Below are 24011 nucleotides of genomic sequence, written 5' to 3' on the forward strand. Positions count from 1 at the left end.
AGGGGCCACAATGACAGCCCGGGCCCCCAGTGGAAAGCAAAATAGAAAAGCCCTGTGTCAGCAGCCAGGCCCCTGGGCAGCCGGGCTCTCGGCTCCATTCTCTTCCGCGCGATTCTAGTTGGCACCAGCTGCAGTTAGGAACAATGCCTGGATTTCTTTCTTTCTTCTTTTTAGAAAAATTTTAATAGAGGGGAGAGAAGGACCAGAGCCACTCATTGAAGAGCTCAGCATCGCGGAGGCGTCTGGGCCCATGTGTCCTTGAAAAAGAGCACAGACGCAGGAGCCCCACAGCTGACTGCAAGGTGCAAGAAGGCGCATCACACTAACTGTCTGTGTCCCAACCTCTCTGCTACCTCATACTTGCTGTGTGACCTCAGGCAAATCCATGCCTCACTCTGGTCTGTTTTCGCATAGTCCCCACCAAGTTTGTGGTCCACAGCCCACTCAATGCCAAACCATCTCCTCCCCCAAAAATGCCCCCCACCTGGCGTTCAGTGTGGGCAGCCGGTGAGCTCCTGGAAAACTGGGTCTGGTTCATCCTCGTGTGACCCCTGCACCTCCCAATGCACTTGACCATTTATCAGTGATTCAGGCACCATGCTGGGTGATGGGATAGAGCAGAGACATCCTATGCCTGCTGTCTTGGTGGGGGTATGGGAGTGTGGGGGGCATATCAAAATAACCTCCTGGACTAGTGAGGTGTCACGCTGGGTAAATAACACTCCTTCTGCCTCATTTTCCTCCTATGTAAAATGGAGGAGTTTCTACTACTATTAATTAGCTCATGTGAAGATTAAAGGAGTTCCTGTGTAGGAGATCCACCTGGCACATAGTAAGAGCTTAATAAGTAATTACTATGACGATAATGATGATGCTAGTGGCAGGGACAGCAACATATGGGGGTTGAGACCAGGTAGACAGCACATCTGCTAGAGTTATCAGGGTAGGCTTCCAAGCAGGTGGCTGCAGAGGTGGCTTTGAGGCTGGGAGGGGTATGTACCAAGAGGCAGGAAGAGCATGAGAGAGCATGAGGAAGTAAGAGCATGTATATTTATATATGTCTGTGTTTGTGTGTGTATGTGTATGTGGATATATGTATGTATATATATATATATATATATATATATATATATATATATATATATGGAGAGAGAGAGAGAGAGAGAGAGAGCCAGAAAAATGTATGCACATTTTAAGAAAGGAAAACTGTATTAAAATTGTAATACTCAACATATACCGATAACAAAAGATGAATACCAGTCACATTTGACTTCTGCAATGACAAGAGGTGCTCAAAGTGGTTACCGCCAGTGTCTGGACACTTCTGATGACGGTGAACTACTGCGTGAGCAACGCTGACCAAAGTGTCCACTTGTCTACATTTTTTGGCACCTCTGGTGTATAGATATTTCTGGCAATTATGGAGCCACCCAAAAGGGCTGCATGCCAGCTTCAGGGCAAGGGGGCGATGAGCCTTGAGATTGGAAGACTGCTGTCTAAGTGAGGAAGAGAGATGCTAAGGCTACGAGAGAGTCTGCCACCCTCTCCAGTGCCAGAGAGGAGGAACCCTCCCTTCAGGTTGCAAGAGCTGTCAGGACAGAGGAAGGAGGCTTGATCCTCCCCTCGCCACTTGTTCCAGACTTAGCCCCAGCAGTGCTGGACGTACTGGCTCTCAGATCGCTTCTCCGGCAGCGCTGGTACAGGGGAGAAGGTGCTGGATTATGAGACCTGGTTCTTGTTCCAACTCTGGTACTTCCATCTGTGTGGACATGGGAAAGACACCACCTTCCTTTGGGGCTCAGTTTAGTCACCCATGAAAGGGCTGCTGTGGGGCTCAGAAGACGAGAGGTACACCATGAAGCAAGGTGTTAGGGTCCTTCCCTATTCATAGTCCTGGACAGCCATAGTCTTGCACAGCACCCTCTGTGTACGTGTTTTCCTGTCCCTACCTGGCTAGCAGCTCTGAGGGCATGCCCCAAAGCAGGGCCCCCCTCATACCCTGAAGTTCATTGTAGTTCAGTCCAAGTGTTGAAGGCTCAGACCTATAGAAGCATAGGGCAATCAGAAGCAAAAGTGCCATTGAACGTCCCTTGTGTGTCCTGTATTCTCACTTGGCACATGGAGAAACAGAGGTACAGAGAGTCTATGCTGTGCTCAAGACACACAGAAAGTCAGGCAATGGTAGGCTGGGAGCAAGTGTCCCAGCTCCTGAGGCACTCTCTCAGTCTACTCTTTGGGACATCCCCTTGGAAGAAGAGGGTGGTCTGGGAACTATGAGAAGATAGCACGCGTGGAGGAAGTGGCCGGAAGAGCCAAGGCCAGGAGGCTGGGAAGGCGTGACCTCAGAGAATGGAGGGGCGATGTGATTGGGATACAGCTAGCCTGTGGACCAGGGCAGCCTGATGTGCTGAAGGGCACGTCCACTTTGGGCTGGACCCAACCACCTACCGTGAGAGGCAAAGGCCTCCGAGCTGGGCAGCGACCGTATGTCTCCTGGATCTACCAGGGTTGACCCCACTGCCATGGAAGGGGGCCCAGATCATTCCCTGGGAGGTGAGCGAGCGTCTTTACTCTACCCCAAAGTACTCAGATCATCTTGTCTGCAACATAGCTGGTGCTGAGATGAAAGCAAGTCCCCATTCTGAACACTGAGGCCCAGCCCAGACCTGGACCAATCCGGGCCCCAGCCAATGAATAGCTGTGAGATCCTGAGGAGGTCACTTCACCTCTCTGAACCTCTTTCCTCAGGATGGAATTATACTTTCTGGCTCATGGAGAGGACAAATGAAAGAATATTTCCAAAGTGCTTGGTGTACTGTGAGCACTCAATAAATGTAACTTTCCTTTAGCCCCTTAGTCCTCTGACTCCCTTTTGGAGAGTGAGGGGTGGAAAGTGGAGACAGTGAGGCAGTTCTGGAGAGATAGGAATCTACCCCCATGTGTGCCAATCCCCTGCCCTCCATCCCACTGAGACCCACAGGCCGAGGGGGCCATACGCACTGCACCCTGCATAGATCCTCTGCTTTGCCTCAGGACCACTACCTTCTTCCTCACACCATGGACTTCCTGGCTCCCTGCTCCCCAGGGCCCAGGCCTACCAACAGCCAGCTTCCCCACTGATAACTCCCAGAATGTAAACTAATTAATAGCATTTGAGTCTGCTTTCCGAAAGTGGGTGCGGGCCAGGCCCTGCATTGATGCCCACAGGCCAGCCCCATACAGCCTTCCCCGTCCTGATGGGCACAGAAGCTGTCTCGGGAGCCAGGTGATTTATAGGCCTATACTTGCTGAGTAGGACCCATCTTCCAATTCTCAGTGGCTGGGAAGTAAAAGCAGTTTCCTCCCTGCTCAGACCTCCAGGCCCACAGAGGCCAAGGCCAAGAAGATTGGGGCTCACGACAGACAATCCCCAGAGAAGCCTGACAATGGTCATAGACTTGCCCTTGGTTTACAGAAGCCCAGAGAGGTCTAGCAACTTTCCTAGGACCACACAGAGAGTCTATGGATGAGGATTCAGAGCTGGGGCTGGAGATGCCAACAGAAAACCTTGTTAATGAGAGACTGAGTTTGAATCCTGATTGACCTTGGGCAAGCCACTCACAGTGCAGTTTTCTCTGAAGGGGGGTAGTAATAAAACCTAATTCCAGGCAATGTGAAAATTCAATGAACTAATGCTAAGAGGCCCTCACCACAGTACACAGCACACAGTAGGTACTAAATAAATCATAGCTTCTTCCAAGGCCCCACAGGGATCCAATCTGTCTTGTTATTTTCCTGAAAGATGAATAAAGACAGCAAAGGCCTGAGTCCCAAGGACTGGAGCCCAGGGTCCCCAGGAGGCCTGGGCCCAGGTGAGATTTCTGGAACTTGCTGCCATCAAGTGCCATGTTTGCCTAGCTGGGAAGAGTTGAAATTCCCCCTGACCCCATGCTACTGAGTTGGGTCTGCTTTGTGTGCTGAGCTTGGCTCCTCGGCCCTCTGCAGCAGCTTCCTAGTTTCCAAAGGTAAAGGAAACTGGGTGGGGTGGGAGTCCTCTGGACAGGAGCTTTTGAAACGAGTGGTCACCCCCAAGGTCACCTGCACCCTCCACTTCCTGGAAGTGGTGAGCCCTTGCCATCCACTGAGTAATGTTCAGGGGACAGAGCACCCTGACCTAGGTGGTCATCAAGGCAATTGGAACTAGTCTAGTTCTTCGCTGAGGCTGCATTCTTACCCTCCAGGTCCTTAAACATCAGGAACTCTGCCCTGAGGTTTTGGACCTAAGAGGGGGTGGCTTTGTGGCTGCTGCAATGCTATGGATTACTGGAGGTGTGGGGGAGGGCTGGGGTAGCTGTGGCTCCAGCCACCATTTAGCAAGCTCAATTCTCACCTTCCAGCCCTGGGGCAGGACTTCAAAGGTTTCTCAGGTTGCCCCACTTAGGAACCTGGGCCACCCAGATGCTGAGGTGCAGGGGAGCCTTCCCACAGGGATGTGCTGGGACCAGTCCTTTCTGGTGTCCCTAGAGGTCTAGGAGTGCTTTCATACCATCCATGCTCCCCAGGGACGCTCAACTGCCACCTGTGGGGGAGCCGCGTGATAATAGTCCATGTGACAGGTCAAAACACTGAGGCCCAGAAAGGAGTACCTTCCCTTGCATCTAATGGCACAGGGAGGCAGAATTTCCCCAGGGAAAATCAACCCGACTCCCGGCACCCCCACGCCCCCCACGTCCCCGTGGACCTGAGCTGCAGTCCTCTGAGCCCTCAGGAATCCAGGCTGAGGTCGCTGGCTGTCACATTAGTGCAGCTTTGAGAATGAATTCAGGGCTGGCAAATTCATTTTGCCTCCTCTCTCTCGGTGGTGGAAGGAGTGATCTCGCCGGCCCTAAAGGAGTTCAAGCCGAGGTCAGAGAAGCCCTCTAAAAGATGCTCTAAAATGGGGGTGAGGGGGGTAGTCCGGCTTGCTCCCCGCGTTGGCCCAGCGTCGGCGCTGATCACTACCAAGGAGGACGGCGACGATGCGCGAGTCTGCGTGGCACGTCCGCTCTCCCAAGCCGGCCTCGTCAATCAGGCAGCGGCCCTGGCCAAGCCGGGACGTCTTCCGCTCGTCTCAGGCCCCGGGGGAGACCCCCGCCCCTGCTGCCTCCTGGTGTCCGCCTCCGGCGGTGTCATTGTTCTCTGACGTCACGCTGCGGCCCCGCCTCTCGTCACCCCCCCTCCCTGTCCCCCACCTCGGGCTCCTGGCGCCTGAGACCCTGCAGCCTCCAAAGCTCGGGTCGAGTAGGGCTCCCCCCGCCGCCCGGCCGGGGCTGCGCCCCCTTGCGCTCTCCCCAACTTGCCTTTGTTATTCCAGCTCCCTTCCTCGCCTCGCCTCCAACACCGCGGCGGACTGCAAAACACGGAGCGCGGAGCCACCGCCACACCTGGAATCCGCAGCGGGCGCCCGGCCCAAGCCTCCCCCGTCTGCGCCGCGAGGGGAGCGCGTGCGGGCGCGCTTGTGTGTGTTCAACCATGCTGCGCGAGTGCTGATTATGATTTGGGACTGAGGGTGCCGCAAATCATGAGTGGTGGGCTTGAGGAAGGGGTGTGGAAGAAGAAGGGAGGAGGACGTGTGTGCTTGTATGTGTACGTGAACGTGAGGATTTAGTGCACAGGGTAATGTTTTGTGTTTTGAGTGTATGTGCGGTTGGTTGTACAGTGATGTGTGAGCGTAATTGCATGTCTCTGTGCGAGTGCTTGCTATGGCAGTGTACACGCATGTTTGTGAGGGCAAGTGTACGTGTTTGTGTGTGTGTGGAAGCGTGTTTGCAATACTGAGTGTGGGCGCGAATGTGTACGCTGTTTGTGTAGGAGTTTCCGTGTGAGTGGCAGTGGACCTGAGCCAAGGGGGGCGCGCACTTAGATGCTATCGGGGGTGGGTCTGCGAGGGGAACGCCGCGAGTGGGCGCACCCAACTGTGCCTCGTGAGTGTCTTCTCTGAGCGACCCGTGGGGCAGTGCCCAGCTCCGGACAGAGGACTGGGCCCTGGTTCGGCCGCCCCCACCCCGCCCGCGCGTTTTGGGGCCAGGGCGCTCGTCGCCAGGGCTCGGAGAATCCGTGCGCCTCTGGCGGCATGAGTGCTGGGGACAGACCCTGCGCACCTCTCCTTCCCAGCCGTCGGTGTACCTCGTTCCAGCCTCCACCAACATCGCCCTTGGTGGTGGGGGTGGGGGTGGGGTGTCCTCTGTTCGCCCCACAAGCCTGTCCCCAGGCTTTGGGAAGAAACCCAAATTCCCCCCCCCCTCCCCCAGGGCGAGGCTTCGGCCATCCTGTTAACAACTCGCTTACAGCCAATTCGGGTACCTGACCGCGTTCGCAGCCCTGAGTGCACTCCCGACGCGGGCTTGCGAACTAAGGAAGGCATCCAGCGAGCTGGAAGATTTTAGCCCCCTCCCCAACGCGATCCCTTCCTAAGCTCGGCGTTTCTCTCCTACTCCAAACTTGCTGGGTCGGAGGGGGCGGTCAGAGAGCGGGGGTGGGGGGGAGCGGGGGGGAGAACAGAAGAGGGAGGTGAGTGGCGGGGCTGGGGTTGACGCGCGAAGCCCATCACGGCCAGAGAGGGGAAAGGCTTGGAGAGGGTCCAGACGGAGGAGCGGGGAAGAAAGAAAGAAAAGGAAGAGAAAGGAAAGGCGAGGAGAGAAAGAGGAGAAATGGAAAGAGAGAGAGAGCGGTGAGAACGCAGAGAGCGCGCGAGCAGAGCCCAGCCAAGCGCTGGTGGCGGCGGCGGCAGAGGCGGCGGCGGCGCTGTGCGCCGCTCCGTCCGTGACTCCGCACCGGCTTTTGCAGGCGGCCGGCGGCGCGGGGCCCTTTGGAAATAGAATAGCCAATGTAATCTGACACTTCAACTTGCTCGGCTCCGGGCGAGTTGATTCACTTACTCACCCCCTAACGCCGAGTTCCTTTTCACTGTCTGTGGACATTAAAAAAGCGAGCGGCGGCGGGCGCCCGGGAGAGCGAGCGGCCGGGCGGCGGGCAGGCGAGCAGCGGTCCGGCGGCTAAGCGAGCTAGCAGCGCCAGCGCAGCGCGGTGACCCCAGCCCCGGTCGGCGTGGAGCAGGAGCAGGAGCCGGAGCGGAGCCGGGCTCGGCGCCCTCGCAGCGCTCCTCCCGGCCCGAGCCAGCCCTGCCCGGAGGCGGCGGCGGCGGCAGCGGCGCGTCCTCCAGCGGCGGCAGCCGCGTTCGCAGCGCCTGGTAAGTTTGGGGCCAGACCCGGGATCCCGCTGGCCCTGGGCCTTCCTCCCGCTCCCTCTGGACTCTCGGGGAGCATGGGACACCGGGTGCTGGGGCTTTTTCCTTTAAGCGTCCAGCGGGGCCCCGCAAGCTGGGCGAGTGGCCGGCGACGGGCTCCGCTGCGCTCCCCTGGGTGGCAAGGGGCCGAGGCCCAGGCGCCCGGAGAACGCCAGGCTGCGCGGAGCCGGCTGGGCTGCGCGTGGGGACCGGGGCTCGTCGGGTGTGCGGGGCGTGAGTGCGGTGGTGCGCGCGCGGACCTGCTCCTGCCGGTGCGCCTCCAGCCCCCGTTCTGTACTCCGGGGGCCGGGCAGCCCCGGGATTCGGGGAGGGACCCGGCTAGGGCCACCTCGGTGTCCCTCGCCTCCTTTGGGGAGACGCGAAGTTGTGCGCCTGTGTGTACGAAACCGCCAGGGACGGCGCCGGCTTTCTGGTGGCAAGGGGTGGGGTGTTAAGTTGAGCATCTGAATTTTCAAGGAAAACACACACTTTTGTAAATGGGAGGTGGGGGGCGCGGTGAAGTTGTTTGTGTGTGAATTGCCCCGGGAGACGCGGCGCGAGGTGCGAGCGGGGAACGCCGAAGGGTGTGCGTAGGGGCTGCCGATAGGTCTTTCGGAGGTGGAGGGGCGGTAAGGGCCACGCCTGCGCCCGGCTGCCCCGGCCCGGAGGGGAGCCGGGGGGAAGATGTGCGTGTGTGCGCGCGCGCGCGTTGCAAATACGAAAGTAATTTCCCCGTGTTCTTTCTTCCTCTTAGTCTCCGGCGGCGGCGGCGGCGGCGGCCCCGGGGGAGTGGGAGGCCCGCCGTGGTGGAGGTTGGGGGGCCGGGCCGGGGCTGGAGCTGGGGTGGGGGGGCGGGCTCGGGGAGCTTGTTTCGCATTCCTGGCGTCTAGGCTGGGGAGAAAACCGTGGGGCGCGCGGCCTCGATGTCTGGGGCGCGGGCAGCGGCTCGCGACGCCCCCTCGCCGGGGACATCTGTCCAGGAAGCCAGCCGGGTGGCGAGAGGGCGCGGTGCGGAGGGCAGGTTCCCCGCCCGGCAGCGACCGGGGCGCGGGGCGCGGGGCGCGGGGCGCGGGGCGGCCGCCGTCCTGGCTATTGTGCGCCAGCACATTTTCACGGGAGACTGCCCCAGAGCCGCTGGACAAGGCCGGGAGCCGGCCTCAGCCCCCGGTTTAAAAGACACTCCAGGAATGTAAACAACCCGGGCGGGAGCGCGCCGGGGCAGTCGGCCCGGGCCCCCCACCCCTCCCCGGGGGACAGTCTGACGGCGGGGCCGCCTGGACCTCCCCCTCTACCTGCAGCAAACTTTTTCTCCCTCTGCTTCCCTTCCCACCTCGCCCCGCCGGCGGGGGACAGAGCGAGACCCAGGGCGTCTGGCACTCGGTGTGGGACCGCGGGACCCCGGAGGTCTGGCCCCTGCTCGGGTGTCCGGAGTCCCGGCTGCGCCTGCCGGGGAGCCGCCTGCATCCCGGGCAGGCAGAGCCCGAGTAACTGGGGCTCCGAGAGCCTGCTCGCCTCCCTCCCTCCCTCCCTCCCTCCCTCCCGCTGCTCCTTCCCCCGCTCTCCCCCTGCTCCTCTCCTCTGACTGCTTTTCCAATGCCCTGACATGAGGGAGGAAGATTTAACTTGGCAGCCCAAACAAATGTTCTCTCAGAGGTCCTCCAAGAAGCTGGCGGCTGGGCTGGCAGGGTGAGGGCACTGCTCCGCCAGCCTTTTCCTCCTCCCTACTCTGCCATGGTCATTTGGAGCCTCCTGAGTGGACAGCCCAGGGCCTGGGAGAGTAGGGCCCAACCCCACAGATTTAAAAGGACAGTGGGAAGGCATCTATGGAAGCTTCTGGCTTGGCTCTAGGCAAGAGCCACAGGGAGCTACCTTCTGGTACCAAGGGTTTTCTGTAGGACTTCTTGAGCAACAGTTTGTCTCCCTGCTGCAACCCCAGGACAGGGCCTGGTAGACCTGAGGGCTAAACCGTGCCGACTCCTCCCCCTGTGGGTGTGAGGACAGGCTGGTTACACAGGGCAGGGCAGGAGGCCAGAGGCTGTTCCCAGAGGTGCCTGGGTTTGCTTATTTTTGTTTTTTTGAAGGTGGAGATAAAGAGGCAGGCACTGTGGCTGCAGAATGGGTAGCTTGGTTGGTGATGAACTCTGACTTGCCTTCCCTGGCATTTGTAGGATCCCAGAAATTTAAAAGTTGCTTGTAAGCTATCAGGGAAATTTAGAAGAGGGAGCAAGCCCTTAACTTTCTCTGTCCTGGCTGCCTTTAGAAGGGGTCCAGAGTGGGTGGAATTCCTGGCCCCTTGCTTGCAGGCTGCCTGGCCCTGGTGGTGTGGTTCGTGAATGCCCCAAGCCTTGTGCTGACCTTTCTTTCTTCAAGTTGAGGATGTTGAAACACCAGCATCAAACAAAAGACACATTGAAAGCTGTATCTACCACAGAGCACGTGTGACTTTGGGGCCAAGGGAATGCATTTGGAGGGAGATGGTGTTTTCTTCTGAGTTTTATGATTTCAGTTGCGTTTTGTTTTTCCCAAAAGGACAGAAGCATCTCCTTGTCCCAAGTCACGAGGTTATGAAATGCTGTTTTCACATGTAAATCTCCAAACTTTAGACTTCTAAGGGTTGGTGGCAGTGACTTGGGGGGCGGGATGGGGGGGGCTTTAGGGAGATTTCAGGAGTTTTAAATGGTTTTTGGATTGAGTTTTGAGTTATTCAGGGTATGGCTCACAGAGGAGTTGGGAATAAGAAATTGCTGGACTTAGGGGAAAGTTTGATAACTAGCCCTGCCTAGGCAGAAAAGGATTGCTGGCTTCTTTTGTGGGGACAAAATGTCCCTTTTTCCTCCTAAGGAAAGAGGGAAGGCGGATCCTCCTTTTCACAGCCAGGAGCAAAGTGAAGAAAGGTCCAGAGACTGGGGTTTGGCCACGGAACCACAGTTTCTCTCTCTCTCTCTCTCTCTCTCTCTCTCTCTCTCTCTCTCTCTCTCTCTCTCTCTCTCACACACACACACACACACACACACACACACACACACTCTCTTTCTCCCTATCTCTCTCTCATCTCTCCCCCTTTCCCCCTCCCCTAGTGACAGTCACACAACATTGTGTCCATTCCTGGCCCCAGAGATGTGCCCCAACTGGACAAATGTCCACTGTCAACTCATCCTAGAAAATTGCAGAGGGAAGGACCCAACTGAGAAGAGCTGCAGACTTCATTTTTTTCCTGATTGACAGAGATGGGAGGTGGATAAAGAAGGAAGACACTTTGAGGCCTGCTGTGTCCTGAGAGTTTTGTCAAAATGGTACCTGTGAGAGAAGTCACCAATGCTGAGTTCTCTGTCTGTGGCCAGCATCCAACAGGCAGCTGTTACCCCAGTCTTAGGGAGAGATGTTGCTGTAAGAAATCCGGGCACCTACAAGTTAATTTCCGGAAGCTTTACTGGGCACTCTGTCACGGAACCAGGAAGCAGGGCCTGCCAGGCCGCCACTGGGTCCCATACGTTTTCATTCATAACTTTGCCCCCCAGGGCCCTTGCCTGGCTCCTATCACTGCCTCATCTTTATGAGGTTCCTTAGATTTTGTGTGGACAACAAAGGCCGGTCTGCTGTAATTACCCTGGACACTGCTGCAGCCTTGCCTTATGATTACTCTGACCTCTCAGCAGGACACAGTGGCCTCAGCCCCCACATTGGTGTGGGGGGCTCTTTGTCCCTAGAGCGTCTGAGTTTGGGAGGAGGCAGAGCCTGACGGGGCTGTAAGCTCTACAGCTTCTGAGGTTGATTCTGAGATTGGGCCCTGCCCTCAGAGAGAATGAAGGGAGGCTGAGGATACCAGGCACAGGCTTTGGGAAGAGTCCAGAAATCCATCATGATTATGTGGGTCTTCCCATTACCTGAGGAGATGAGGGAGAGGTGTCAGGAGGCTGTAGCTGGCTGGCTGCTTTGGGCCAGTGGGTTCACTGTGTTGGGACTCTGTCTCCTCGTCTGTAAAATGGGTCCAAAGGCAGAACCTCCTCCTATCCACTTGGTTGTTGTGATGATGAAGCAAATGTTACGAGAGCCCTCGGCATGTGTCCCCTAAAAGGTCTGGCAGGCTCTAGGCACAGAATGGATTGAACACAAAGGGGTTGGATTGGAGGTGCTAGAAGCATATTCCAGAAGCTGCTCTCCCATCCAAGCCTACGTCCCTGACAGCTTACTGTCCTGCCTTGACTTGCATGCCCCCCATGACAGGGTACTCACTACCTATGGGCAGCTTCTGCCTTCATTGGACAGCTGGCTGTGAGCATGCTCTACTGCATGGCAGACTTTCTGGAAATCAACCTCTCCTGATCCTCACTCTGGTCGTGAGGTACTGGAAGTCCTCTCGACCACTACTCGTTCTTTCCTGAATGATCACTGAAGATCAGTACTCCCATACTGATGCTGGACGGGGGCATACCCTTCAAGTGGCTACTCCAGCCCTTATTGGGAGTGACCTATGGGGACTGGGGAGGGGCTGCCTGAGGGGCTCACCATGGTCTGTCTTTGTCTGCTGGGTTCACCTCTTGGCACTTTCTCTCCTGGGATTGGGTATGAGGAGAAGGAAGGAGATACATAATGGGGTGAGGTGAGGTCTGGGGCCCAGCATTGATGCCATAGGTACCTCCTGAGAGTCCACAGTAGGAAGACCATGGCCTGTGAGAGACCCAGAAATGTATAAGACAGTTCCTGTGCCTTAGGAGTGTACAGTTCAGTCAGAGCAGGAAGAGCAGTCCAAATAAATAATTAACCACCAGCATCTGGCTGCCTGCCATGGGGCGGGCACACAGTGACAGTAATAACCAGCACCCCTAGCCTTTGGGTAGCACTTGGCGTATTTGGAAGCACTCTCCAACTTTTTTTTTTTTTAACCCACTAATAACAGTGTACGCTAGCTACAATTTGGAATTACCCCATTTAACAGAGGAGAAAACTGAGGTTCACAGATGTGAAGTGACTTGTGGGTAAGCCAGGACTCACCCTTCGTCCTTGCAGATGCCAACACTGGGCTGCGCCTTCCTAGTCCACTGACCAGGGGACAAATGGATTGTTAAGGATTGTTACAATACAATCTCTGTACTTTCAGTGTCATTTTTTGGTGTCTGACAAAAGTGGAAACTGCACCCACCCCCATTCTTTCTACCCCCCTTATCATTTCCCAACAACTCCAGTGGACCCCGAGAATGAGGATGGGAGCCTGAGGTTAAGGAGGAGGAGCTGTGCCCAGGAAGGGTCACAGATGGGCCTTACCTGTCCCCATTCGCCCTCCCAATTTTGGCAGCACACGACCCACACCTTTCAGCAGCTGTGCCCCCTGAGCTTGCTCTGAGCCCCAAATCCTGCCATGACTTCCTGGGCACACATGTCTGTACATGGGCCTTCACCCCCATCCCTGGCCCTGGAGCAGGAAGCAGAGATGTTTCTAGGCCCCAGGTTCCTGTGCAGCCCAAGGCTCTTCCCTGGGCTGCAATGGTTTCTATAGACCAGACATTGACTCAGCCTGCCCCTCCTCTGGCTGAGTCAGTACCCGGGCTGTGTGGAGTAGCCGCCCTGTGCCGGGCCCTTGAGTTCCTTCTGCCCCTTGATACAGCCCACTTGCTGCCGGTGATCTGTGCCTAGGTTTCTGAAGCTCACCTGAGCTCCACCCAGCACAAGGCTGTAGCTCGTAGGGTCCAGAGTAGGGAGCAGCTGGGCTGGCTGAGCTGGCACCGCCCCGGGAAGCCTGGCCCAGCCTGGCACACCTGTGCAGGTAATGACTGTAGCCTGGGAGGGCCCCGAGTCCCGCCTGTCAGGCCCAGCTGCCGGGGTTACTGCAGGATCGTGCTGGGGGAGGCTGGGGTGTCTGAGCTAATTAGATTTCTTAGATTTCAATGCGCCCCTAATCCTGTTAGCCTGGCTGTAATTGTAACCACTTGAAGGTTTCAGCCGTGGCAGGCTGTTGAGGACAGACGGTGTGGGGACTCCACTCTGCCCCAGCCCAGGCTTAGACAGCCGGCTGGGGACTGGGGACTCCCTTCCCAGACCTCTGGGGTGGGGGCCTGAGTGATGGTAGGTGGTGTTCTTTTCTGGAGAATCTTGGCATCACGGATGGTCAGAGCAAACATGGCTCTTAGAGATCATTGGCTCCAACCCTTCACTGGGCATATGGGGAAACTGAGGCCTACAGAGAGGCAGGGACTGGCCCAGGACCTCGATGGCTGGTAGAGGCAGGGTGTCAGGGACTTGTGGTAGAATGACTTTGTGATTTTTGCCCCCGGAGACTTCAGGGCAGGTGTGGAATTGCCCAGGGACTGGTGAACCCTCCAAACACGTCTTCCCCCAGAAATAGGGGCTGGGGACTTCATTTGTCTGAAGCCTGCGCCCCAGTTGGCATTACCCCTCTTTCTGTCTCTCTGTGTCTCTCTCTGACTCTCTCTCTGTGTCTCTCTCTGTCTCTGTCTCTGTCTCTCTCTCTCTCACACACACACTCCCTGGAATTCTGGGGCCCACAAGTATTCCAACCTGTGCTGGCCAGAGTTTCTGCTGAGGACAGACACCTGCCTCACCCAGGACTCCCAGACATGGAGGTTTTGTCCCTCCTTCCCCACCAGTCTTTCCCAGATTCTTGATTTCTTGGAGGGTCCAATTCAATGCGGATGATTGCTTTGCCAGAAAATGTCAAAGTTATTCTGATGGGCGGTGGGGGGTGGGGATTGTTAAAATACAATCTCTTTGTATTTTCAGTGGCTCTTCCAAAACATCATTTTTTGGTGTTTGACCTAAATGGAAACTGCACCCACTCCCATTCCTTCTACCTCCATTATCATTTCCCAACAACTCCAGTTGTCCACCCACAGAGGTTGGCGCTTGCAGGGGATGGGGGGTGGAGGTGGAGACGGCTGTGCCACTTTCAGGACCCCTGCCCAGGAGGGTCCTACCCAGCAGTCACGTCCTGTCCTCTTCGCTCTGGAACAGTGGGGTGAGGTGTTTGAAGCCTCCTTGCACTCCGTAATGTCCCTGGCTTTGTGTTTTGCACCCCCAATCATGTAGTATAGAATTGGGAGGCCACAGGGTTTACCTAGCCTGATTGATCCTTTTCTAGCCGGAGAAACCAAACTATGGGAAGAAACAATGGGACGTATTCAAAGGCAGCAGCAACTTAGTGACAGAGCCAGGCCTGGAACCCCGTCTCTCCAGCCCATTAGTTCATTAAACATTTATTGAGCATGTACTGCTGGCCAGGCACAGCCCCGTTAGCCACCCTTCAGAGCTCATAAATAAATGCTGTTCTGTCTTTGACTTGGGAAGGGCCAACGGAACCTGGGGAGGGGGGGAAGCAGGGCCCATTCTGAGCTCTCAGGGTAAAGAATAGGATGGGACATTTGTACCCACAAATCTATGCAGCATTAGAGCCCCAACCCAGCAGCGTATTTCTTAAAAGGTAATAGTAGGTTGGTTGTATTGCAGATTTGAGGGAAGTAAAACTGAAACCCTCTAGGTAGCGTGAAAGGTTTCTCATCTGCCCAGGCCTGTTTAGTCCAAGAAGATGGGTGCCTCCTTCTGCCTGCTCCCTACCCCCACCCAACCTTCTGCATGCTGTCTTTTGTCCTTTGCAGGGCTCAGGGCCCCTGCTGCCTTGTTCCTGCAATCACTTCCTCTGTGGATGGGGAAGCAGGGAGCAAACCCTCTTGCTCTGCTTTGGGAATCACCTGCCTCAGGCCTAGGTGACGGCATGTGAGGAAGAGCCAGCAGGCTCTGGACAGGATGAAGGAGGAGATGCCAGGTGCCTGGACCTTGCCCAGTCTGCTGGCTCTTGCCCAAATTCCCACCCTGCTCCCTGGTGGATTTGACTGAAGCTGGGAAAAGGCAGCTGGCTCCGACCAGCCAGTACTCTGGTTAGGGACAAACGGGGTACAGAAACCTGTGGGAAAGGGTCCTGAACCCCTTACTTGGCATTTGCAAGTGGGGAGGGCCCTTCCAGGCTCTCTGTCCAACCATCTTGTTTTGCAGGTGGGGAAACACAAAACCCAGAGAGGTGAAGGGACTTGCCTCAGGTCACACAGCAAAAGAGCTCCCCTGTACCCAAGTGTCTCACCAAGGAGGACTGAGTGGTCTGGGTGGGAAGGGGTAAAACTTTCTGTTGATGTGGTGCTTTGAGGCTCCTGTTGTTGTTTATATTTTTAAAACAACTTGCCAAAGTCTACCATAACTATCACAATAGCCAGAATTTCTTGGGCAACTAATTTACGTTAGGCTCTTCTTAGATTGCCTGGGTTCAACTCTCAGCTCCATCCTTTGTGATCTCTGTGATTTGAAGCAAGTTATGTTTAACTTCTCCAACTTTGGTCTCTACATCTGCAAACCAGGCTTACTTAATAGTATAAAAATAGCATACTTCCCCATAGGTTGAGAAAATGGAGTAGAGACAGTGCCTGGCACATAGTAGGTTCTCAAGAAACCGTAGCGTCAGTCATTATCATGACCATTGCTCCCATGATGCCTGGTGCAGCTATTAGCATTGTATTACCTCCAACTTACAGATGAGGAGACTCAGGTCAAGTGGATTGCCAAGTGCCACCTGGTACCTCCACACCAACCACAGCCAGTCCTGGGATCCAGGCTTTCCTGAGCCCTAGCCCCTGCCATGATCCGATTTCCCCTTTTAGCTGGAAGGGCTGTCGGCTTGTCTGATAGCCCCCCCCCCCCCCCCCCCCGTGATAACCCAAGTTCATTTTAATTCAACCTACCCTTGAAGCTTATTCCCCTTAGAGAGGTGTTCAAAAGGTGGAGCTTTGCCTCTGGGTTCCTGCCTCCCAACTCTTTTCCTCACCTGGAAGTTGAGGCTAGTGAGTATACCTCCTTCTCAGACTCTTCCTTTGGGGCGCAGAGGACAGCATGGAGGGACCGTGCCTTGTCAGCCATAAAAAACTATTGTGCAGAATCTCTGTGAACAAGAACTGATTATGGGACCTTAGGCTGGCCACAGACCCCTCTGGGCCTCAGTTTCCTCATCTGAAAATCATGAGCCGAGACCACTTCAAGGTTTCCCAAAGTGGCTTCTCAGCCACACCATCCCACTTCTGGGAAATTGCCAACCCTGTGCCTCACCCAGCATTTCCCAAACGATAGGACACTCCTCCTACCTCCCTTTTTTATGCAAAGTAACTATTGAAGGTACCAGTGAAACATCTTGGGAAATGTCAGGCTAAATGATCCCTTTCAGCTCTGGCATCTATGGTGCTGCCTAGTGAATGCTGTCCCTAAGAACCACCTTCCCAGGTGGGACTGCTCCTGCTGGAGAGGACGAGGACGGCTTCCATATCGACACACATCTCCCCCAGCCTACTTTCTTGGCAGTTCTACCTGACTTCTACCCCCCTCAAGCCTGCCCTTCTCTGTCACTTTCTCTGGCCTCCTTTTCTTTTATTGTTACCAGACCACAAATCTTTTTGTGGTTGGGCAGTCCTAAAAGCAAGGGCAGCTTGGCAGAGCGGTGGGTCCTCTGCCATGTCCCTAGAGATGGGCCTCCAACACTTGCCGGCTGTCAGATCAGGAAGAGCCTTGAACCCAGCCTGCAGGGGCCATGAGCCCCTGAACCTGTGTCACACCTTTGCAAGCATGTATTTATTTGCAGAGATGGCCCGCGACTTTATTGAAATCCTTCAATCAATTTGGATGCCTGAGAGCAGTGTGAGAATCTTGGCCTTCATCCAACGGTCTAAAATGACCCTGGCCCTGAGTGGAACAGGGCTGTTGTGTTGTCTTTCCCCACCTCCTGCCCTCAAACCTTTCTGGTCCGACTCACTTGTGTCACACCCCTAGCCAGGGAGGCCCTGTGTTTATAACTCCTGCTTCTACTCCAGCCGGACGTGTACTAGTGAGGAAACTGAGGCCAAGGGACACTGAGGCCGAAGGACCTGATCAAGGTCACTGACAGCGGCAGGTTCCTGGGACACACGCCCAGGGAATGGCCTCCTGCGCTGGCTGAGCTCACTGCTGAACCCATTCCGTGTCGTCCTCTGTGAGATGTACTGGAGCGTCAGCATAAAACCTCTCGAGAAAGAGCTAGGTAGGGATTAGGGTAAAGGGAGGAAGTTCCCGCCCATTCCCTCTTCTAGGCAGGCGGGGCAGGACTGATTTTGGGCTGACCTCCTCTGGGTCAGGAGGCCAGTTTCAACCCTGCTGACTGCACTGTCTTCATCCTGCTCAGGTTATGTTTCGTCCTCTGGGCTGTGGCACCCACTGGCATTTACACAGAGGAGGGCCCAGTGGTGGTGGTACGAATCCGTTGTGAGCCCTTAGCTGGGGGTGGCGTGCTGTAGGCAGAGGTAGGCTGAGGCCCTGAGGGGAGCTCTGTCCTGAGCTGGGTTGCCATCCTGGCAGACCCGCTGTGTGACTGTGGATGAGTCACTGCACCAACCTGGCTCCCAGTGCTCACATCTGATTTTCTGGGATTCTGAGGAGTGGGCTCTGTGGGACTTCTTGGTCATCAACCTCCCTGCCCACTTTGCTCAGCCCCCCTTGAGCTCCAAAAGCACAACTGCCTTTGTGCTTCCAGTTCTGGAAAAAGAGACCTCAGGTGTGATTTCTTGCCTGGTGTTTGGTGGCAGGGCTCTGGCTGAGAAAGGAGCTGCCTTGAATCTGTGAGTTCAGTACTGATTTACTTCTTGCAAAAGGATGCTGACTCCTCCCACTCAAGCCTGGTCGCCACCTTCATTTTTTGCTTGCGCTTCGTCTGCAGGGGTGATCCATTCAGGCAGAAGGATGGAACTGCTTTGAGGGTTGGAATCCTTGTGCGCCCCAGAATCCTCCGAGCTTTCTGCGTTGTGGATGGCTGCCCTCCTAGCCAGCTCCTCAGAGGTGGCTGGGCCAGCGTGATACCAACTCTTCCCGCCCTGGTCCCCGACCCCAGGGCTCCAGATCTTACTATTCCTGGTATTCACGGGAGCTTTGATTCTCAAGATCACAAGGGAGCTTGGTGGGCACCTCATCTAATGCCTGTAACGTAGCATCCCCACAGAGCACCTTCCGGTGTGGACTTGCATGCCTCCAGGGACAGGCTGCTCCCTGCCTCTCAGTGGGCCCCTCCACCTAAGAAGTTCCACCTTCTGTGGAGCTGGAAAGGATGCCTCCCCCTAGTTCTCATTTCAGGACTGTGTGGAATATGGTGAACTCGGGTCTCGGGAATCCCCTTCCTTACTCTACGTCAAGGGAGTATCCCCAGAGGCCTCTCCTCTCTAGGCTGAATCCAAGGCTGGAGTGGGCAAAGTGGACTACCTGGAGGAGGCGGCCTTCTTCTATCCCCTTATTATCTCCGCCTCTAGTAAGAGCCTGGGCAGCTTGGAGACCTCAGGCCTAACCTAGACACGGTTTAACCCAGGTCGTCAAACATGGAAGTAGGTTGTAGAGATCCTAACAGTGGCTCATTGGGGTCCAAGAGAAGGAAAGTGCCTGGCATCTGTTTGTCAGGTAGGTCTCCAAGGCCTTTCTGTGCATGTCGGGCCAGACATGCTGGACGGTTCAAGAAGGCAGTCTTACCTTCTTGCCTCTCCCAACATGCTCACCTGCCACTGGAACGGGGGCCTTTTGCTAGAAGGGGAACCAGGGAGCTTTAAGTAGTACTCCTTCCCTCTCTGTCTCCGCTTACCTTCCTGAGCCCCTCTCTGTCCGACTTTGCTCCCTGCCACTCTGTCAGGGAACATCCTGCCTGTGTGTCCTGAGGCCCCAGAGACCTGGTCTGCAAAGAGCACTGGACTTGGAGTCAGAACTGGTGGTGCTGCCTCTCACGGATGGTCTCCCTCGGGGCTGTTGCAGGAGTCAGAGGGGAGGGCCCACACTTTGGATGCTGCACAATGTCTTGGCGGCAAGGGGTGTAATGTTTTATTACCGTGTGCAGTGATGATAACGTCAGCACAGAAAGGCCTGGGAGACCATCCAGACCAACCCTCTCATTTAGCAGCTGAGTCTGACCCCAGAGGGGACAGAGGCTGCCCCAAGGTCACGGGGCAAATCCATGGCACAGCTGGAGCTGAAACTCAAGCGTCCTGACCAGTCCCTGTCTTGTCATTGGACAGAAATCCTTTGCTGGAGTGAGACACAGGGAAGTCTGTGTGTGGCTGTGGCAGTGCTGCTTGACTGGCTTGGGCCTTACTATCTGCGTCTCACAAAGGATCTGGGCCTTACGCCCTGGCTGTGCTCACTGGAAGTGCCAGGCCCGGGCTAGGAGGCAGGCAAGGGTTCCCTGGGGTCCACATGAGACAGCTAGCTCCCCCAGCCTGGTCCCCTCTGCCTGAGGCCCCTGCCCTCAGTCAGGGCACCGCCTTCACCTCTTGGCTCAGACTGGGCTGCCTTGCCTCTGCCAGCTATGAACGTGGATGGTAACAGGGTCTCTGGGAGCCTGCCTGAGACCCCTACCCAGGTGTCTGGCCCAGCTGACGGCACAATGTTACCCTGGCCTGGGACCATGGCTTGAATGTGTGGCCCTACTTTCAACCTGGTGTGACCCCTCCCAGGACTCTGAAGGTCCAAAGGTGCCCGGACGGTTGGAGTAGGAAGGACCTAGGCAACCAGCTGTGCTCATCCCCATTTCTCAGACTAGGGAACTAAGGGCCGGAGAGGGAAGGAAGCCAGCTGCAGAGCCAGCATGATACCAACTCCTCCTGCCCTAGCCAGCCTGGCCTCCTTCCATCTCCACTCCCTGAGGTTGATTCCTTGGATTCCGGCTAATGTGTATGGAACAGGGACACTGGGCAGAACAGCAACTGCTGCTTTTCCTTCAGGGCTCCTCTAGTCCCTCAGGCCAGGCTCTGCTTTCCTTCTAGGTTGGGGAGGTCTGGGGAGGGGGGCTCCCCTGGGAGGGCAGCACGTTTCCTGTAGGTGGGTCCTTGTGCTAGCCTGAGAACAAAGTTTTCTGTCTGGTCTGGAGGCCCCAGTGTCCTGCCCCTAGGATCCTTCTGGACCTCCCCTGGCCTAGCTCCCCCATTTATCAAGTTGATCGACCATCTACTATGTGCCAGGCACTGTTCCAGGCCCTGGGGATACTGTAGTGAATTTGACAGAAGCCCTGCTTACATTTTTGTGGGTGAGACAGTCAGTAAGTCCACAACTTAATGTGTGATGTCATTCTGAGCTATGACAAGTATTTTAAAGAAAAATAAATCAGGGTAAGGAGAGATGGGTTCGGGAATTGGACTTCTTTAGATGGAATGATCAGGGAAGGCTTCTCTGAAGAGGCTGCATTTGAGCAGATAGATAGATACCTCAGAGAGGTAAGAGGGTAAAGCTGTGAACATTTGGGAGAAGAGCACTCCAGGCAGACGGCACAGCACGTGCGAAGGTCCAGGGGCAGGGGCATACTTGGCATGCTCGGAGAAAGACGGGGAGGCTAGTGTGGCTGGATGGGGGAGAAGGAGGATGATAGAAGAGTACGTGAGCAAGGTAGTCAAGGAGCAGGCCACAGAAGGCCGTATGGAGCATGGCAAGGGCTTCTGACTTCATGCTTCGTGATTTAGAAGCCACTGGAGGATTTTAATTACAGGACCGAGACTATCTGATGTGCTCTCTAGCCAGGTCCCTCTGGCTAGTGAGCTGAGAATAGACTGTAGGGCACAAGGGTGGAAACGAGGAACCAGCTGGGCAGCTTTTCCAGTAACCTAGATGAGGATGCCAGTGGCTTAGACCAGAGTGCCCAGATCCGGGATGTATTTTGAAGGTTTACAAGGTTATGCCCAGAAGCCCATGGGGAGTGCCTGTCTACCTCCGCAAAGCAGGCTGAGAAGTTGAGGTTGGAGACCTGGCCTAGGTCTCCAAGTCCTATGGGTCAGAGCACCTTTCCTTTTATTCCGGTCACCTCCCATGTAGCCATAGGCTACTCTGTCGTAAGGTGTCCATTTAACAGCTGGACAAATAGAGGCACAGTGAGGTGTTCCTCATACCCTAGTCTACACTTGAAATTTTGCCATTCTACATTTGGTCTCTGTCATGAATCTCTTCCATTCTTCTCCTACATGTTCATATCCTCTATTCCATGCACTATTGTTTTCTCACATGCTGGCACTCTCAAGCCCTAGGGACTTTGCCTATGTCAGTTTCTCCATCCACACAATTCTATCTGGTTAACTCCTATGTATCCCTAAGAGCCCAGCTCAAAAGCCGCCACCTCTGTACTCTCTTCCCTTGTTACTCTCAGACAGTGGGAATTTCTTCCTCCACTGAAAATTCTCTGGTTTCTCTCCCTTTTGCCCTCCACTGCCTGGGATCAACCGGAACTAAGGCTTGGTCTGTGCCTCCCTTCACACCCCCTCTTTCTTTCCGCTCTGTGTCCTCCCAGCCTGGCTCAGGGCCGGCACAGAGGAGGGAACAAAAACATTTAGTGTATTCCTGGAGCAGTAGCTAGTTACTATAGAAACAAGGAAGTGTTGCAACTTCCCTCACTTTTGAGGTTGGGGTCACCGAGGGCAGCTCTATCGTGGCCCCACAGGATCAACCCAGGATGACCATCCTAGGGTTCTTATTGATTCAAAATCACCTTTGCCGTCCCTGGGCCTCAGTTTACCCATTAGTAACATGAGGGGCATTGGGATTGCTTGGCTCTCTAAGGTTGTTTCCAGCTCTAACGTGCCATGTCTCTGTGTCTCTAATCCTACATACATAACCCTCGGCCTTCCCCGAGCCTCTGTTTCCCCATTTTGTTCATCTCTTTCCAAGAAGATACCTGTCTGAAGCAGGCCAACTCTAGAATCCCAGAGTTACAGAAACCAGGTGGCCCTTGATAACTAAACTGGCATTCTTGTGACTTGCAGAGGCACAAAGAGGGACGTCCTGCTTCTCAGGTGGCAGCAGGGGGGTACAAGAAAGTGGGTTGGTGGGGAGAAGCCAGGCCAGCTCGCTCTGGTCTGAACCTGCATGGGCCCTTGGGTTTCTCCTTCCCTCACCTTGAAGGTGGCTGGAGCCAGTGTTTGCTGGGTGGGTCTTCCCTGTGCTGGACGCTGTCCACTCGGCATTCTGGTGCTGAGCAGAGGAGCTGCCCCAAAGGCTGCCCACAGCGGTGAAGCTGAGTGGGTGGGCAGTGCCTTCTGGCTGTGTCTCTTCTCTCTCCACTTAATTGCTCAGAAGCCAAGAGTTAGCCGAGCACAAAACCACAGCAGGGCCGCCGGCACCCTCCACAGCCCTGCAGCACCCAGGCAGGGTGGTTCTGGGCACTCTACACTAGCCACACAGCGCTCAGACTGGTGAGGCCAAGCGTCTGAGATGCCCAGCATGGGGCCAGACCCTGAGCTGAATCCCCGCCTGCCATTTGCGCCTTCCATTGGGCTCAGTGGGCAGAGGCCTCAGCCTGGTACGTTCCACCTGAGTCCCGCCTGGCGCTTAGGAGTGGCTAGCCGTCCCCACCAAGCCGAGAGAGTGACTGGGGATAAGAAGGCCTCTGGGGCGCTCGGGACCTGCTTGCTCCTCTGTAAAATGAGTGGGGCGTGCCTGCCACCAGGGCTGCGGGGAGGGGCAGGGAGGCTGAGGAAGGCAGTGTGTGCCCCATAAAAACACTTGTGAGGCTTGCCAGCTGGAGGTGAGCACAGGCCTCAGCCAGAGGGTGCCCCTGTGAACATCTTGTTCAGGAAATGAAAATCCGAACCATTTAAGAATGAAAATCTGGCTCTGTGTATGAGAAGTACCTCCCGCTCTGTTCCGAGCAGTTCCCAGTGGCCAGGGACCCATGTAGCCATCCAGCTGTGCTTTCCCTGCCTATCACTGCTCCTTTTGTGTTGAGCGTTGGGCCTAATAACACCCCCACAGCAGCCCTGGGCACTGGAAGGGGCCTGGCCAGGGTCAGGAGACCCACTTGCCATTTGGACCACGGTTCAGCTTCCTAACTTAATCAAGCCCCTGGCTCTCTCTGCCCTCAGTTTCCCTATGTGTGCATTGAGGCCCCTTCCAGCCGGGACTCTTCATGGAAGCCTATGTGACCATTTTTACTTCCAGGTGAGGCAAGGCTTCCTCCTCCAGGCCCTCAAGATCAAGTGTTGTCTATCTCACCTCTGCTCACCAAGTTCTCACTCTGTTCCGCCGGGGGCTGCCAGCTGTCACCAGGACTTTGGCCTTCAGCATGTGGACAGTGGCCTGAGTCTCTCAGCCCCTCCTCACCAGCATGCCTCAGTTTTGTCAATGCCTCCTCCTGGGGCCTCTCAGGTGTCCCCCTCTTTACTTGCCCAGGCAGCTGCATTCCCCCCACTGGACCTCCTTGAGGGTACCAGCTGAGGCTTATTCCTGTGTCCCGATGGCAGAGCAGAGGTGTTCAAGAAAGCCCCGATAGCTAAATGATGGAATGGAAACCCTCAGCTCTCCAGGTAGTTCCAATTTTCTCAGCACATGGGTTTCACTCTGCTGTGTTCACTTGCCTGGAGTTTTGTTCAGTCTATAGGATCTTTTCTTTAAAAATCGATTTTTTAGTTAGCTCTAAGGCCATAACTGGTTTTCTCTACTTTTGGCCAATCCCCATCTTTCAAAACAGGTGCGCTTTCTGACTTGCGTTTTTGCATTTCCTTGATTTACCTGTTTTGAGCAGCTATGTTTTCCTTCTCGGTTTCCATATAGTAAATAATGCCGCTTCTCCTTTTATTCAGATTTGTCATGCCCAAAAGTCAGGGAGGGTGAGTAAACGTTCTGCTTTGCTTGTTCTCTGCTTTGTTGTGTTTTTAGCTTTGTGTACTAGATTTTTATCTGCCTTTTCTTCCTGCGTGAACCCCAGGCCTCCGACAGACACTCCATCTTCCCAATGCTCGTT

General features: G+C 55.4%; 1 protein-coding gene across 4 annotated transcripts in view; it reads left to right on the forward strand.

The window, feature by feature from the left end:
* The first annotated feature begins 6627 nt into the window (after positions 1 to 6627).
* The window catches only part of ZMIZ1 (zinc finger MIZ-type containing 1), a 230669-nt gene continuing 213285 nt past the window's right edge, over positions 6628 to 24011 (forward strand). For 3 of the 4 annotated variants that reach the window (XM_081075173.1, XM_081075175.1, XM_081075174.1), the window contains exon 1: positions 6629 to 7207. The gene's annotated coding sequence lies outside the window, so the exon portion shown is untranslated. Of the gene's footprint in view, positions 7208 to 24011 lie in introns of all 4 variants that reach the window. The other variant, XM_081075176.1, reaches the window with a different exon arrangement.

Source organism: Rhinolophus hipposideros, assembly GCF_964194185.1.
Source record: "Rhinolophus hipposideros genome assembly, chromosome: 15".
NCBI lineage: Eukaryota > Metazoa > Chordata > Mammalia > Chiroptera > Rhinolophidae > Rhinolophus > Rhinolophus hipposideros.